The sequence below is a fragment of the Lissotriton vulgaris genome, chromosome 3_1 (assembly GCF_964263255.1).
Source record: "Lissotriton vulgaris chromosome 3_1, aLisVul1.2, whole genome shotgun sequence".
Classification (NCBI taxonomy): domain Eukaryota; kingdom Metazoa; phylum Chordata; class Amphibia; order Caudata; family Salamandridae; genus Lissotriton; species Lissotriton vulgaris.
In genome coordinates this window covers 319,778,680-319,792,494 of record NC_141689.1, presented here as the reverse complement: position 1 = coordinate 319,792,494, position 13,815 = coordinate 319,778,680, and positions in this window count along the sequence as shown.

The following is a 13,815-nucleotide window of genomic DNA, read 5'->3' as shown; positions in this document are numbered from 1 at the left end:
AGTTTTGCCACTACTACCAGAGCAAGCTAGAAAAACTCTGGTCCAAGCACGTACGCTATCAAGGTTAGACTATAGCAATGCCCTTTACCTGGGCACCCTCCCCCCCCCTTCACGTAATCTTAAAATTGCAGACTGTGCAGAATTCTGCGGCAAGGTTGCTTACGGGAACCCAGAAATGAAGCTCTTCAAAACCGGCACTACGCATGATCCAGGGGTTACCGGTGCAGGAAAGAATCCACTTCAAGGCCCTGTGTGTCTCCTATAAGTCTCTAGGTGGCAATGGGCCTCCCATTATCAAATACTTGATCCGCCCTTACAAGGCCTCCGGAAGCCTTCGCTCGGATGAGATATACCTCGCAATGGTGCCAAGGATAAAGAAGGCCAGAAGTGGAGGCCGTCGCTTTCCATATAAGGCATCCAAGCTGTGGTACAGTGCGCCATTGCAGCTGCGGAGACAACCTAATCAGTTAGCTTTTCGTAAACAACTCAAAACCTGGCTCTCTCCTTAGAAGGCAGGTAGCCATGCGCTGTATAAAAATCCCTTCTATTCTATTCTAACTGTTCCGGTACTTAGCCTTGGAAACTCATCTGAAGCTTCAGACTTGATATTAGACTGTGATGGTCAATTGTGACGAATGCTGCTGAGATGCTGACAGGGATGCAGCAAAATCCAGGATGTGATGCACAGCATTTAGAATTTTTTATGTTGCTGTTTAAAGCTTGGTTCCTGTGGGGAAACCCAATTGATAGTTCTCTTGTAAGTGCTTCTTTAAAAAAAAAAATTACATATCCATTTGTTCTTTATTATAGTTCTGCTACACCCTGAAGGTTGGCTGCTTGCTTCACAATAAAGGTTTAGTGTGTGCACAGGAAGAGTTGCTCTATATTTGAAGGCGGTATGAATATAAAAAGAATGTACAGTAATAAGCAGCATTGAGGCAAATAATATACATAAAATATACATTTGAAGACAACTATATAGTGTACAGGACATACAGGATATGCACAGGAATTTTATAAATACGCAGATATATAGATATATGTAGTCAGTGATACTTTTGGTGAATATAATAAGCATATAGGTCTAAAGCTGGATATTTGAGGTTAATGATTACTATCTTATGGATGGTTATGGTTTGACCAGTTTAATTGATGAGTCATGGAACACTTCCTGTACTATCAGGGCATTGATTAACCCCTTCCATGCTCGTGATGTAACCATTCCCTCATGAGTCACGGTTGGGCTGTGCTGATGACCGAATGGTTCCGTCACGACCACGCCCGCGATTGGAAGGACCAGCACACACGGAAGCATTTAAAACATGAATTTTATGTTGTTAGAAATGGGGGTCTCTAGTTGGCAGGTTGTTACCCGTCCAAGTAGAGACCCTTCTTCCTTGTCAGGATAAGGGCGGTACACTTCTAAAATAACCCCTGCTCACCCCCTTGGCGGCTAGGCACGAGCAGTCAGGCTTATCTCAGTGGCAACGTGTAAAGCATTTGCACATAACACACAGTAATACAGTGAAAACACTACAAAAGGATACCATACCAGTTTCAGAAAAAGAGGCAATATTTATCTGACTAAGACCAAATTAATAATAATCTAACATACAGTGATCAAAATATGAATAATGCAAAAATAGGCTTTATATTCAGTTCCTTGAAGTCGATATCTCAGTCTGGAGCTATCATGGCGTTGTGAACAAACAAATCAAACGTCTGGTTGCGGTATTGCGGGCCAGCTAGGCTGTCAGGGAGACCCGTAAAGCGGTACCTTTAGAGTTGCAGGGCGTCGGGCCTTGCTGTGAGCTCCAGAGGAGCTGTGTCGCAGGCCTCAGTTCTGGAAGTCGCTGCACTAGTTGCCAGACCCCTGAAGTCGCACGCGTTGCAGGTCAAACTCTTTGAGTTTGAAGTAGGGTGCGCCAGCGTTGGTAGGTGTTGGGGCTGTGATCTGATGCAGAGCTGTGCGTTACACAGTGCCCTCAGGTTGCGGTGCAGGCAGTGGCTCGTGACAGTCATCCAGTGGCGTCGGTGAGACAAGGGCTGCGGTGCAACGCCGGGCGGTGCTCGTTGCAGTGCTGACAGGTCACAGTGCAGGCAGAGGCATCGTTGTTGCTGAGGCGCTGTTGTCAGTAGACACAAGGCTGCAGTGAGAGCTGGAGCAATGCGGTGTGCGGGGACCACAGGTCGCAGTGCAGGCAACAGCTTTAGTTGATGAACTGGAGTCGATGGCATTGGTGGGCCAATTCTGTGGTATGCGATGGAGCAGCGTGTTGAGTAACTTACAACGGTGCCTCCAAACACAGTGCAGGCTGTGGCGTCGATGTCAGCTTGGAGCGTCGTCATCGGTAAAACCAAGGTGTGAAGCGAGGCGGTGCAGAGTCCGGTGCCCACAGGTCATGGTGCAAGCAGCGGCTCAATGGCAGCATAGCCCTCTGCCGTGCCATCAGGTCACATAGCTGGCAGCGGCGTCATTGACAGCTTTGGGTTACATTTCTCCTCTGTGGCAGCTGAAAACACCTTCCAGAAGTCAGTACCCAGAAGATGTTAGAGTCTTTGATTTCCCTGAGACTTCCAACAGGAGGCACGCTCTACATCAAACACTTGGAGATACTTAGTATGCAGAAAGAGCAGTCCATATATAGTCTTTCAGTAGTGAAAATGAAATTGGCATTATTTCACAACAGGACATGTAAGACACACCAGTACATGTCCTACCTTTCCCATACTCTGCACCTTGCCCATGGGAGTACCTTGGGCCTACCTGAGGGGAGCCTGACATGTAAGAAAAGGGAAGGTTAGAGCCTGGCAAGTGGGTGCACTTGCCAGTCAACATGCCAGTAAAACTGCACGCGGGCACTGCAGTGGAAGATCTGAGGCACCTTTGAAAGGCTACTTGTGTGGGTGGCACAACTAGTGCTGCAAGACAACTAGCCACATTTGATTTACCGGCCCTAGGCGCACACAGTGCACTGAATAGCAGTGATAAAGTGCCCAGAGTCCTAAAACCAATGAAAATAGGTCGAAAGGTTTGGGGGTAAACCCGTTGATAAAGCCAAATCTGACAAATGTCAATAGCTGATTAGGGAGTACTTGCTAGACTTCAGGTTTTTTCAATGCTTAAGAGTTCTTCCAAGCTGATTGAACAGAAGGTGATCAACGTATTGCTTTTAAAAATGAGTGCTTCTATGGGAATTAGTTGTAATGTTCCCTCTGATGGGCGTGATTACTTCTTTGAAAAGAGAAATGTTTTGTGTTTGGGTATTAGGGGAATACTCATAAATGTAATTGAAAAGTCTTTAATAGGAAATCGTTGTGGAGAGTAACCTTCAAAGTGAAAAGTAATTGATTTATTTTCTCTTGTAGGTGACGTTAGCTTGTCAGTTCTGGCAGAAATTGTTTGCACTGCAGAATTCTCTTGTTTTTTTCTAAAGGTCCTTTTTTAAAGTATATTTTATTTATGGTTTTGAAGAGGCAGCATCGAAAACAGAAAGAGCAAACACCAGAAATGGTTAAATGCACTTTTCCAACTCACAGCGGACCTGGCAGTTCAAAAATAAAGGGGAGGCACACTGTTTAGAAATAAACAGAGGCATAAAGAATAGTGGGACATTACTACAAATTACAAACTATCAGAGGCTGAAATGAAAACAGTATATATACAAGTCAGAGTAGGTTACTTATTTGCAACAGACTCTAAGATCTTATGTGAAACATAGCATACATATTTTCATACACTGTTGCTTTGCTTGATGAGGGGTGTTTTGTGTCCATCAGAAGAATGATGCTCTTTTCATTTACTGTGGAATATTTGTTGTATTAAGTTAAGTGAGTCTTACAGGCAGGCGATTTCAGAGAGCTCAGTGGGTCTATTTTCTCTTAGGGTGAACCCAAGTTGCAGTAAGAGTAAACCAGGTGTTGGCAAGTAGTGGTACTCGTAAAGATGATAGGGAAATTATTAGAGTAATCCATTGTGATTGAAGGTGAGCTACCGATGTCTTTCTGGATAACAGTGAAGAGATGGTCATATTTTAGTAGAAAGAGATAGTGTGGGTTATGCAGGAGCAATAACTCTTGATCATCCTGAAACATTTGTATGTGATATTGCCCCAATCATTATTGTAATTTCTCATTAATATTTTACTCAGAGGCTTCTTTAGACTCCTTTTCATACCTAGGGACTAAACTTACAGCTAACTTATCCTGGGATCAACAAATTGACTTGGTTACACTAAAACAAAAACAAAGAGCGGGAGTTATTTTAAAAGAACTGCATGCTACTTACACTAGGCCCATTTCTCCTACCTTGAGAATCAATCAAGCTCACGCTATGGGGGGCCGCATTGTATGGGGTTGAGCTGTGGGGGTGTGGAGACACAATGGGGTTGGAAAAATCTGAGTACAAATTTGCTAGAGAACTGGCTGTGCTCCCACTGAGTATCCCGCGGCTGCCACTACTTATAGATTTCGGTATTAAAAAGGTAACCCTGAAGGCTCATCTGCATCTATTATTATACTGGCACAGGATTTGGGTATTCCTGGAGCTAGCACATTATGAAGCGGTATTGGCTGAATTGATTAGATTGGGCAAATCAAACCGAGTACCTTGGTTGATCTCTGTAAAACAGTTACTGAAGGCGATTGGCCTTGGTGAGTTTAGCTTGCAGCCAGAGACAGAAAAGTCCCATCAAAATATGTAATGAAAAAATATTATCAGGCCTTTGTCCTGCAGAAAGAAGAGGAGAAATTCAGGAATGCCTCACTTACCAGTGATCATGTGGTCCGGTGCTCTCCATGCAGCTATCCTAGCTGATGAGGGGTGATACCACTAAACCGGTCCTAGGGTACATGTTTCCTGTCCAGGGAGGACGTGGTCTGGCAGTTCGGACTGGACTGTTCCCATTGGGCACAGGGTGAAGATTGATTTGCTATTTGGCTGGGTTCAAATTGGAATGGCATAGGGAGCAAAACATTATAAATTTTGGCCCTGATCTCTATAATTGGGTGAATGTATGACATTGTTCTGCATTCTGTCCATCAATTGTTCTTTTTGTATTTGTCACCCCGAGTGGAACGGGTATGCCCATTCGTGGATCATGTGCTCTCCATGCCACTGGAGTAAAGCTATCTTGGCTGATATGGGGTGAAACCCCCAAACCGTTCCTAGCATATTTGGTTCCAGGCCAGGGAGGACCTGTCCTGGCAGTTCATGCTGGACTATTCCCATTGGGTGCAGGGTCAAGACTGATTTACACATTGCTGGGTTCAAACTGGAATGGCAAGGGGAGCAAAAAAAAGATAGATTTAGGCCCAGATCTCTGTACTGGGGTGAATGAATGACATTGTTCTGCATCATTCTGTCCATCAATTGTTCTTTTTTCATTTGTCATCCTGAGTGGGGCAGGTATGCCTGGACGTGGGTCCAGTGATCTTCATGCCATTGGAGTGAAATTATCCTGGCTGATGAGGGGTGATATCCGCAATCGGTCCTAGGGTGCATGTTTCCAGTCCAAGGAGTACCTGGCCTCGCAGTTTAGGCTGGACTGGTCCCATTGGGCCAGTGTCAAGACTGATTTCCATATGGCTATGTTCAAACTAGAATGGCATAGGGTGCAAAAAATTATGGATTTAGTCCCTGATCTGTAGTGTAGTTCCTATATTCCCAATAGGCTCTGCGCATTGGAAAAATATACACTATAGTTTTGATATAGGACGCAACTCAGTATGTCACTATCGAGTATACTAAACTTAATTGTGTGTGTGCCAGCTAACTCAGAGGTCACTAAAAACGTTCTCTAGTAAACAAGAAGGTATTAGTCTCTGACAACTGCATAAACATGACAACTTTGTTTCCTCCTAGAACCGGAATAATATCTTCAGAGTTGTGGAAACAATAGATAACTATTTCACTCAGTTAATCGTGCATGCTTCATTTCTACAGAGTTGCACAGAAATAGTGAGATAGGCATTTCAATAAAAGGATTTATTGAACAGTCTTATTTCTCATGCAAGAGATATGAACTGCTAAAATCGTTAGACAGAATGCAAAGTATAATGCGTACAGCGAGAACAGTAATATAAAATAATACGGTAATAGCAGTGTCTGTTGCTATGACATATATAAAAGTACACGCATAAATAACACAGGCTAAAAATACTCAACTGGTGCTTCTAAAATGCGCCTACCTGAATGTACCTAATCTAGGTCTAGTACCAGGGAGGAAGTAGGTGCTGCTTAGCATAAGTTTTAGTTCTGCCAAGAATTGCCAAAGGATTCTCTAGGTTCTAATCAGCTCCATCCCTTAGAATGAGAGAGGTAGGTATCTCTGTATCGGGAATCGATTTCCCAACACCCCGCAAGGGGAGTCAGAAACACTGGAGCTGAATTCTCGGCAGGAGGATGACAGCTTCTTGGTCAGTGTGTCAGCTGGAGAGTTGGCTTTCTTTGGCACTTGCTGTAGTGAGCTGCGTCGCGCAAGTAGGTAGTGGAACTGCATCGAACCACACCGTGCTTTGCCATAGCAAGTGAAGGTATATTTATACCTTCAAGGTGTTTAGGAATGCCAGCTTTGATGTAAAGTTGGGCATATGAACATCATGAATGAACCCCTAAGGAATAGTTGTTAATGCATAATAAATACGTTCTTGGAAAAATCAATATCCAAGCAAGGGGAAGTCCCTAACGGCTTAAGACTCTGGCTTTCCAAGAAATCATTGTGATGTAGATGAACGGATGGAAGTAGCCATGCCTGTATTTGGGTAGCATGGGCAATGCCTAAATAAGGGCTGGATTTCTATGCCTATATAAGGGCAATGTGAAATGTACCTATATAAGGGCATGAATCGGGAAAATTCATACGGAATCTAAATCGACATACAACAGATCTCTGTACTGGGGTGAATGTATTACACTGTTCTGCATTCTGTCCATCAATTGTTCTTTTTTCATTTGTCACCCTGAGTGGGACAGGTTTGCCCAGACGTGGGTCCAGTGCTCTCCATGCCACTGGAGTGAAGCTATCCTGGCTTAAGGGGGGTGATATTCCGAAACCGATCCTATGGGGCATGTTTCCAGTCCAGGGAGGACCCGGCCTCGCAGTTCGGGCTGGACTGTTCCCATTGATCGCAGACTGATTTCCATATGGCTAGGTTCAAACCATAATGGCATAGGGAGCAAAAAATGATGGATGTAGGCTCTGATCTTTGTATTGGGGTTAATGTATGACATTATTCAGCATTCTGTCCATCAATTGTTCTTTTTGCATTTGTCACCCCAAGTGGGACTGGTATGCCCAGACGTGGGTAATGTGCTCTTCATGTCACTGGAGTCCAGCTATACTGGCCGATGAGGGGTGAAACCCCCAAACCGGTCCTAGGACGCTTGTTTCCAGTCCAGGGAGGACCTGTACTGGTAGCTCAGCTGGACTGTTCTCATTGAGCGCAGGGTCAAGACTGATTTGCACATTGTTGGGTTCAAACTGGAATGGCTTACGCAGGAAAAAACTGTGGATGTAACCCCAAATCTCTGTACTCGGGTGAATGTACAACATTGTTCTGCATTCTGTCCATCAATTGTTATTTTGCATTTGTCACTCCGAGTGGGACCGGTATGCCCAGATGTGGGTCCCATGCTCTTCATGCCACTGGAGTGAAGCTATTCTGGCTGATGAGGGGTGAAACCCGATACCGGTACTAGGATGCAAGTTTCCAGTCCAGGTAGGACCTGGTCTCGCAGTTCCGGCCTGACTGTTCCCTTTGGGCGCAGGGTCAAGACTGATTTGCATGTGGATGGGTTCAAACTGGAATGGCATTGGGAGCAAAGAAACGATAGCTTTAGGCCCAGATCTCTGTACTGGGGTGAATGTATGACATTGTTCTGCATCCTACCCATCTATTGTTCTTTTTGCATTTGTCATTCCGAGTGGGACGGGTACGTCCAGACATGGATCCTCTTTCTCTCCATGCCACTGGAGTCAAGTTATCCTTACTGATGGGGGTTGTTTCCAGTCCAGGAAGGACCTGGCTTGGCAGTTCGGGCTGGTCTGTTCCCATTGGGTGCAGTGTCAAGGCTGATTTGCATATGGCTGGGTTTAACCTGGAATGGCATGGGGAGCAAATAAATTATAGATTTAGGCCCAGATCTATGTACTGGGGCGAATGGATGCATTCTGTTCATCACTTGTTATTTTTGCATATATTAATCTACAGCAACATCTGAAAAAGTTGCAGGTGCTGCAAAATGCAGCTGCAAGACTACTAACTCGCACACCCAAGTTTCCTTCGGTGAGAAATGTCATTCAAAAATGCCATTGCTTGCTGGTGAAGATGATTCATAAATGTATTACTCTTCATCCTAATAGATTAAATATGGATGAGGAAGGAGCTGTACACTTAGGCTAAATAGTTACAATTGATATTATATATCAGCTGCTGACTCCTTCTGTATTTTTAGTTTTTTTGCCTTTTACTGTATTTGTGTGTTGTTTGTTGGATTTTATTCGATACATCATGTTTGTGGGTGTTTTCAGAATGAAGAATGTAGAAATGCAGAAGAGCTGAAATATCTTGCATGTTAACAGACCAATAGCTTTTTTTCACTTCAAGAACGCCTGAAAGATTTATTTTAGGAAGATGGTTATCGGCCCACTGGGGTTGTATCTCTTATGTTCTGCAACTTGCGTGCCTCACATGTTTTTGGACTATGAACAAAGTAGAAGAATATCACCATTTGCAATGAAGAAATATAAGGACACTGATTTAAACTAACGGATGTTATTGGTACTAGTTTTTTAAAATAACATTGTGTAAGCCCACTGGGGAGTGAACATAATGGTATGTTACTAGGCTATTGGTTTTTTCTCTTTTAAAATTCATGAATTATTTTCCAGAATGCCTATTACCTGCCCACCCGGGCTGTATTAGTCACGTATTGCGACTCGCATGCTCCATATTCTTTATTGACTATGAATAGCTTTGAAAAGATATAACTGCTATAACAAGCATGAATGGTATGACCATCTGCTTTGATGAAAGGTGTGGATATTCACTAGAGCTGCCGTATGTTAGCAACGGAATTTGCCAAAAACTGTGCGGCAACCCTCGGCCACCTCAGAGGGCGGCCCCCCTTAGATCCATTTGGGCACTTCCCCACCCACTACTGCGGGACTCCAGGAGGTGTCCTCTTACAGGGCGCGGCAGACACGTCATGTCCGGCCCGCAGTGGGGTGGGAAGGGTATTTAGGCCTCCCCCCTCCATTTTAGGTCCTCTTTATTGCCTTTCACGCCGTCTGTGACCTATGATCCCTCGGAGCTGAGAAGTGGTGAGTGCATTGTCCCCGGCCCCCCCCTTCCCATTAGGTCTTGTGGCGGCGGAGTCTTCTCCTTAGCCCAGACAAACTATTTGTCACGTTTGTGATAGAGTAACCTATCTTCCAAACTCGTAATCAGGTCCTTAGGGCAAACCAATGCAATGTGATCTGTTAGCCAGTCCTACAGTAACATGCTTTCTAACCAGCTCAGTGCATGTAATTAATGCGTATGAAGTAGCACAATATGTACGAGTTACTGAAACTCAGCCTTGTCACACAGAAAAATTTAGTGCAGTTATGAAAGCCATATTTTAAAACCATCTAAATCATCTGAAGAATGTGTTACACACATGCCTGTTCCAGTATCATAAACAATACAGGACAATGCAAACAATGCACATGCCATCCAACAGACATCCAACTGCTTCGCACACCCACTCTAGTACTCACCCGATGGGGAAACTCTCAATCTAAGGAGAAATCTTTTATCTTGGTGCATTGTTGGTTTCTTCAGGTAGATGCATCATGAGTTCCCTCAAAGCAAAAACCTCTTCTTCAAAGAAAAACAACTCGTAACAATCCAAGCACAACACTAATAGTCTCATTACTTTGTCGGGCGGAAAGTTTACTCCCGACAGTCAGAATCTCCTCGACTGCGTCAGAGCCCTTAACTGACTGACTCGTCGGTTCACATTCCGACCTCCCGATTCTGATGTTCGCAGTCAGAATGTACACTGCACGGTCATTCCGAATTGTATGCTAATGTGAAGTACTCTTTCTAGCTTCTCCAGCCCTAAACGATGTGCCCGTAGCTCAGCTTGGTAAGAGTAAAGGATCCACTGTATCTACTAATTGACTCGACTGCTAACATTTTGTACATCCTAACCAGGAATGATACAAAATTTAACATTGATTGGTATGATGTGCGTGTATATTGCAGAGAGCTGAAAATCTACTAGTATATCCTTGGAGTCTATTTTAAAAGAGTAATCCGAGATTTGTGATTTGTCTTTGTCGCTTAACGAGTTACTACCTGTTATCAGATGAAAACTTCTAGAGCAGTGTACGATGCTGGCACTTTATATAGTATACCAAAAAGAAGTATGCTGTGTAAATAGTCCAGGTATCCCTAATGAGTGCTCTAGCAATCCCAAGGTGTTCTATCTAGGGGAGTGTGGTCAAGCAGCCTTAGGCTTATCAGAGGGGAGTGTTAGACATTTGTTGCACACACAGAGTCAATAAATGATGCACTCACTCAAAAAGGAGATCCACACTAATTTAAAAAAATAATAGGTATCTACATATATTTTTTGAACCCAAGAACTCGGTTATCAGGTAAGTACTTTTTCGTAATAAACTTTTTACAGTTTTAGCATAGTTAACGAACAGTGCGTTTTACGCGTAATGCTTCCTTATGGGAGGAAGAACATTTACTGCAGACATAAACTTGCAATGCGTTTTAGTGGGACCCCTTTTGGTCTTGAGCTGGTAGAGGGACACGGACCAAAGTTTCACCAGCGGATCAGTTGTATCTGCGCTGGTGAGTCCGGGTGCAGAGGTGCTGTGCGGGTTGGTAGCCTTGCATGCTACACAGTTTAAGAGAAGGGGGGCCATCTGGAAATAGGCTGTAAGGGAGGACACGGGGACAAGTCCCAATGGGGAGCGCGCTTGTGTGGGTCCTGGGAGCATAGGGGAGCAGTTGCTTTCTTTAAGCTCCGGTTTGTGGTCCGCTGGCTCTTGTGCGTCAAGGTGCTCACGGTTGTCCGCTAGGACCAGAAAAGGGGACAAAAACAGGACAGATGGGCCACTCATGGTGCTGGCCTCTGTGGTGCTGATCTCCCTCGGCAGATGGTCATTGGTGGTGTAGTTGAAGTCCGGGCTGGATGTTCAACAATCTTTGTTCGTGGCAAGGGTCTAGTACCCCGGGTATTCTTTCAGGAGAGCTTGTGGAGGTCCTGCCATCTTCAGGCTTTCCTGGATCTGACCTCCTTGATTCCACTCACTACAAAGAAGAAGATGACAATGAAGAGCCAAACCTGCAAGAGCCGAAGCCTGCTGCAGACTTTTGGCGCCAAGCCCTCCTTGTCCCCCAAAGACTGGACAATTTCAAAGACCGACTTGTCCTGCAGCTGTGCATCCTCCACAAGCCTGATGGGTGGCCAGCACTTTTCCCAGCAGTCAGCATCTTCCTTGGAGTAGAGGAGCCACTCCGCTGCAGCCTGCAGGCACTGACCGCGATATTCGGTTTACGGAAGCAGCTGTCCACTGGGTTCTCCGAGCAGTAGCTGCTTAGGAGATGGTCAGCGCATCTAGGGAGGTCAGATCCATCTTCCTGCCACTAAATGCTATCATGAACACACAGGCTGGCAGGCAGTGTTCATTTGTATGCAGCAGGTGCAAGCTGTGCACAAATGTATGCATTTATGTAACAGTACTCAACTATGTACTTTTCATATCTTGGTCCAACCCTTTGGAATACTCTCCCACTTGCCATCCGTAAAGAAACCATTTATTCTTGTTTCCGCAGATCCTTGAAGACCTGGTTATTTAATCGGTAACTTCTTCTTAGCTCTGCTCTTCTGCTTTCAGGTCCGTCCAGGCGCCGGGAAACGCTTTTTGGGTAGCTGTTGCGCCTTATAAATTCAACAAATAAATAAATAATTAATTAAAATCCTGGCATCATCCTCGACAGCCAACTGACCATGAAACAAGTTAACTTATTCGCCTCCTCTTCCTTCCAAACACTTCACATGCTCAGTAAAATCTTCATATGGATTATAACAAGCACAAGAAAGACTGTCACCCAGGCCCTCATCACCACCTGCCTCAACTACAGCAACGCTCTCTACGCTGGCATCTCCACCCAGTTCCTCCAGGCCATACAGAAAGCTTCAGCCAGACTAATCCCGGACCTCCCCAAACTAACACACATTGTCCCCTCATCTCAGAGACCACCACTGGCTCCCCATCCAGAAAAGATGCCAGTTCAAGATCCTCACGCATTCCTACAAAGCCCATCACAACCTAGGACCTGCCTATCTCAACCATTGACTGAACTTCCACGAACCCGCTAGACACCAGCGCTCCTCTTCACTCACCCTCGCACTCACACCCTGCATCCGTCGCAGCCACAGTGGTGGCCGCTCATTGTCCTACATCACTGCCAAGACCTGGAATGACTGTCCCCTCCAGCTCCGTACAGCGCCCTCACTGGCAGACTGCAGAAAGAGACTGAAGACCTGGCTCTTCGGCTGAGACAAAGTGCCCAGATGCCCCTATGGGTAACAGTGTTGCACTTTACAAATGCTGTTTGATGGATTAACCACAACTTTCCTTGTTAATGTAGATCTGCTTCACTCTTTTTGTATATTTAAGGTCGCTTAGAACCCCTCACGTGACAAACAAAAATACATTATTATTCACTGTTCAGTAATAATTCTACAAACTTTATGTGGGATTCAGTGTCAGCCAGCTAGTTCCCCTATTCTTGGAGAAACACAGCAAGGGTGACTTGGTGGTTGTTTAGTGGATTCGTGCTAATGGAGCAAGGTTTCGTATGTAAAGAAACTTGCTCAGATGCAATCCTCTCGAAATAACATGTAACTTATTAACCAACATGTTTTGTAAGTACTAATAGTTGCACCACCCAACATTTTAGTATCTAGGGGAAGCTTGCGTATGTGCTTTTACTAACAGTAACCCGAGTGTCTAAAAATGGCCGCCGAAAACGCTGAAACTCATCTGCGCATGTGTCTGCCACATCTACGTGGTGTGACGTGTCTGACGCTTTGGTGGGAATTTTTGCAGCTGCTCGCTAGTATTAAAGATGGCGATTAATGCCTCACACACTGATGCACTTGTTGTTGCTTGAAATAAACTGTGTTCGTCCTGCCTAAATATTACTGCTATAGCTAAAATAAATTAATGGACCTAGTTCAAGTTCAAGTTCAAACATTTGTATAGTGCACTACTCACCCAGAGGGTCTCAAGGCGCTTGAGGGAGGGAGGTGAATTTACTTATCGAATATCCAGGTTTTTAGTTGCTTTCTGAAAGAGAGGTGTAGAAAAGAGGTGTAAAGTAGAAATAGGTGCTATACAGTGCATTCATGTGTTTTCGCATTCTAATGTGTCTCTCTTTGACTTTATTATTAGCTTGTGTTTGGGCCTGAAAGGTGCTGTAAACTCCATTTTGAAAATCCCTGGTCATGCGCAGTCCAGCACAAAGATCCTTAAAGACATGGCATTAAATGACAGCCAAGTCCTGACCTACTCCCGATGTTCATGAGAACTTTACTTTATGACCCGAACCAAGAGGAAGAGAAAGCACAAACTTTATACATTGTATATTAGAATTAAATAATATTGTTGGGTTGAATAAAATTCATGAGAAATTAAATTATCGGCGGGAACATTGATCTACTTTATTGAGTGGAAATGATCTCATACTGGTACTGTGCGATGACCTCTCCTCACCTTTCTGACCAATCAAATGAAGTGAATACAC